We start from the raw sequence: 4940 nt of genomic DNA, 5'->3' as shown, positions 1-4940 counted from the left end.
GGTGTACTTTGTTGATTTGCCTCCAAAGAAGGTATGTCTGGCATCCCTAGAGCATGGGTCCCTTTAGCTGCATCTTGTTGTTGCATCATGTGACTAAAATCAAGTCTTAATGTCCTTTTGAGGTGTTTAGGGATTGGTGGTATTTCATCAAACAAGGGGTTGACATTGATGTGTTCAAATGTACCTTGGAGGATTTCAATTGTTGGTTCTTGATGGGATCTTATAGGTTCCATTATTGTGTTTGAAAACTCCAAAGGTTGTTTTCCCTTGTCTAAGTCCAAATTTATCATGGGTTGGATGTTTTCAATTGTTGTGTTGGTTTGATTTTTGGACTTAGGACATTCCAAGTTTGGGTTAAATTTGACAATTTCTTGAGCTGCCAAACATTTGAAGTTCTTGCAAAATTTTTTGTCTTGACATGCCCTAGCCATTTCTTCACCAGTGATGCCATAATCAGTGTTAGAGTCATCACTTAGGTGTACAATACTTTGTTGTATGTTTGATGTGTTAGGTTGGCTGAATTCAAATGAATGTGATTTTTCATCTTCAAGTGAGGTTGGTACACTTCCTTCTCCTGGTGGCATTGGCACGAATATAGGTTCAAAGTCAGGACTCCATTGAACCATCCCATGTGTGGGGGAAGTGTTTGGAGGAAATCTCATGGTAGGTGCATTGTTCAAGGTTTGTTGTTCCATAGCTTGAGGATCTTGTGGATACATGTTCAAGGGGTCTGCTAGTAATGGTTGTGATGCTTCAATTTGGTCTTCGTCAAAGGTTTGTTGGATTTTCTTGCTCTTTCTTTGTCTTGGATGAGTTTTTGGTTGTGCTTGTGCCTCAGAAAACAAAGGTTGATAGAGTTCCTTTGGTCTTTGAGATGCTTGTCTCCTAGTAAGTGCTGGCATGATACCTAAGAGTGCAAAGAGTGGTGGGTATGCAAGATATGAGTGTTTTTGGGATTTTTAAAATTTTTTATGAATGTTATGCAATGTGAGGAAATGCTAAATGAATTAGGGTTTTGATGTGCAAAGTGAAAATATCCTAGGGATGTTATGCAAATGAAAATGCAAGGTGATGTTTTGAAGTTTGACTAGAGGGGATGAAAATGACTCTAAGGTATGCAAAGTGACAATTAGGGTTATGTTTTGGACTTGTTAAGGATGCTAAAGGTTTATGTATGCAAGGTATGTCATGCAAAGGATGATGTTCTAGGGTTCGTAATGACGTTTAAGACATGCAAAATGAGGATAAATGCTCAAGAAGGTAATCTAATTGATGGACAATTTGATAGGGTTTGGTAGTGAAAACGATGCTAAGGATTTTGATCAATGCAATACAAAGGGGATATACCACTAGGGTAAGTCAAAATGACATTTGGGGATGCTAGGGATATGATTATGCTATGACAAGGGTATATGGAAAGTTTTGAACTTAGATAAAACCTTTTGAAAGTATTTTGCCTAAGAGTTTAACCTTGTGATAAAGGACTTTGGATCTTGACCAAAAACTGATTAAATATGAAAGGATCAAATTGATAAAAGATGAAAAGGGTTAAATATATCAAGACATAGATAAATTTTGACCAAAGAAAATGATAAGAAAAGATAAAAAGACTAGTCGAGATCCATTATCCGTCAACACTAGGAGATACTCTAAGACTTATACTTTTTCTAGATTTTTGACTAAATTCAAAGGTTTTGGGGGTTCAAAATGATCTTTTGAGGACTCAAAATGATGGTGATGCTAAGCGAGATGTCACAGAGAGGTAAATGGTAGATGATAGTGTTAGGGCCAGTTTGGATGCTCAAAATGATGATTAGGACACCCAGAATGATGGATAAAGTGGTCAAGATGATGAATAGGTATGTAAAGATGCAAGGTGGTGAATGCAAAGTGCTGATTCTGAGATGGGAATGCAAAAACTAAGGAAAGTAAAACTGAACCTAAATGGATGCAATATGAAAAGTAATGAGGACTAAAAGGTGCAATATGAAGTCTATATGATGTAAGAATGAAGCCTGGACTAGGGTGAATGCAAGTGAAATCTATGCAAGTGTGAGATCTACATTTTTCCAAGCACATTTAAGAGCACAAGTCACCATGTTTTCCAAGGTTTGAGTGTGTTGAATCAATATTTGCAAAGTTTGATAAAGGTTGAAATGTTTTGGCAATGTGTGAGGTTTTGACAAGTTCAAAAGATATCCAAGGTGTAAATTTAAAAGTTTGGCTTTTATCTTGATTATGCTTTACACACACACAAGACACATTAAGACAAGAATAGCTGTTGTAAAAGTTAACAAACACACCACAACCTAGGCTTTTAGAATTGTATCCACTGAATTCCTACTTGAACTAAAGTTTAGCTGCACTTATCCAGAGTGGACAACCTAGGATCTTGGCACCACAGGCTCCCCCTTACAGTGCACTCACTTCTTAGGGCTACCAAGATCTGCTTCCAAAGGGGCATGACTTCCCAAGGGACTGTTGCCTCTACTAAGGACCATGAGAATGTAGGATGTCTTCACGGGCATGGGTGACCCCTTGAGCCAGTGGATAGAAAGGATTTTGGCCACTAAAACATGGTTTTTAGTAAGGGCATTCTGTTCGGCAAGTGAATGATAAACTTTCACAGAAGGTCTCCCAGCCTCGAGAACTGGGGTTTGATGCACCACAAGGGTACTGGAGGAGAGCTATCACACAGCAATACTGCCAATACAACTTTCACCGTATTCAAATTTTATATAGCGGCTGAAACATTGACCTGGCTTTGGCCCATTACCACTCCGAGGTCATCCCCTGACATACCCAATATCGAGTATCTTGGTCCAAGGCAAGCCTCCTATAGAAGTTACACAGATTTCTCTTACACCCAAGATCCACGAATGGTGAGGGGAGAGGATACATCCAATGCAACTCTTAGGGATCTAACACCATAGACACGCTAGACAGAAAAGAAAAAAGTTCTTTTTAAGCACCAAACAAAATGTTATCTAATCTAGGAAATCCACACACATAGTTTTGAAAGACACACAAAGTCTTCGACAACGTCCTGCAAAGCACACATCAGTAGTTTGTTATGATCATATCTTCATCCAATGATTGCCACATGCTGCAAATAGACCATTAGTAACACAAAATCACCTAATCTATGTCCTAGAGAGTGATAGGAGCTTGAAATGTAGATTTTGATTGGTGCATGTGCTTACTATGAACCTAGGTGTGCTCTGATAGTACAGAGCTAGATGTGAAAAAAAAAGAGAGAGAGCAGATAGCCATTATACCCTTCCAAGTGAGCTCCTTCCTTGCACCTACAAGCACAAAACAAGAAAACCCAAGTTAGATATGCATGTTCATGTCGGGTTCACCAAATGTAGGACCAAAAAAATGGGTTAAAAATGCATAACATACTATGAGCAAATCACAAACTCAATAATCATACGTTAGCACCCACTAGTCTACCATGAAAGAAAAACTAAACAAAAGAAAGTAAACATAATCAAAAACTCCCTTTTCCGTTTGTAGCTCCCATGTCCTTCTTTCTTCTCCAAATGATTGTAGCTCCAAAGTTGCCTATAGTGCACACAAAATTAAAGCAAAAGCCTATGATAGTGATAATGCCATGAGAATACTTGAAGTGTGATTTTATGTGAGAGAGAGAATGCAAAATTCAAATTAGTAAAGACTCAAAAACTCAAAGATTCAAGGATTCAAGACTTAAGCATTCTCCTCCAAGAGACCAGCATTTAGCCCTCAAATGAGAGGAAGGCTGTCCATTTTATAATTTTCATGTAGGGTGAGAGCATTGGATTTTTCACCCACAGACATGCAATGTGGCAAGAGATTCCTATGATGCATATGATAGAATATGCCAAATGTAAGATTCTATGACACATGCAAGTCAAATTTGGAAGAGAATCTATGATGCGTCATAAGATTCCTCAACCCACTTAAAGCCAAGAATCTATGATGAATAAGCCAAATAGGGACATGCGTAAGAGGTAATAATAATTCCTATGATGCATATGATAGAATATGCCAAAAGTAAGATTATATGACACATGAGAGTCAAATTTGGAAGAGAATCTATGACGCGTCATAAGATTCCTCAACCCACTTAAAGCCAAGAATCTATGATGAATAAGCCAAATAGGGACATGCGTAAGAGATAAGAATATTTGATTATGACAAATCTTAGCCAAGTGTCAAAGGAGAATCCATGAGGTGTCACATCCAAGTGTCATGATGATGAAATATTTTATGGAATATTTGAATTAAAAATCCTTTTATTCCACAAAATAAGAATTAGTAGAAAATGGATTTAATGATGAAAAATGGAACTTAGGAAATTAAGAATTTCCATGGTTTGCAGATAATGAATCAATTAATTAATAAAATTAATTAATTGAGGATGATAATTGGGAAGAATAATTAGAAAGAATAGGATTAAATTATGGGTTATTTAATCCTATAGAGAAAATTAGCAGATGATTGGCCAAATTGATTAAATGAATGCGATCGTATCTTTTGATGAAAATGTGACGATGATGGATATCAAATAAGATGATGAAAAGGTAGACCAAAGCCATGATCAAATTAATTGATAGATCAAAATTGATAATATGCCAAGGTCACATGACATGAATTAATTGATATGTAACATTTAACCAACATTGTAAATAATACAGGATTGAAATTGATTGATAAGGTTTGATCATAATAACACTAACGGACACTGTCAATATTATTAAAATGGTTGATGATGCTATGATCTGACATTGAAAGCCTCAACAACATCAAAGATTGAATGACATGAATGATATTTTGACCTAGTACAGAGAGCCATGATAGTACTAAGGTCAGATTGATAAGATTGATAAGTTGATAGGTTTCCAAGACACTGAAAGCCACAAAAATGCCTTGGAGCAGATAAATGATGATTGATT

The sequence above is a fragment of the Cupressus sempervirens genome, chromosome 2 (assembly GCF_028749045.1).
Source record: "Cupressus sempervirens isolate cs-2001-9-10 chromosome 2, ASM2874904v1, whole genome shotgun sequence".
NCBI classification, from domain to species: Eukaryota; Viridiplantae; Streptophyta; class Pinopsida; order Cupressales; family Cupressaceae; genus Cupressus; species Cupressus sempervirens.
This window is presented reverse-complemented; position numbering follows the sequence as displayed.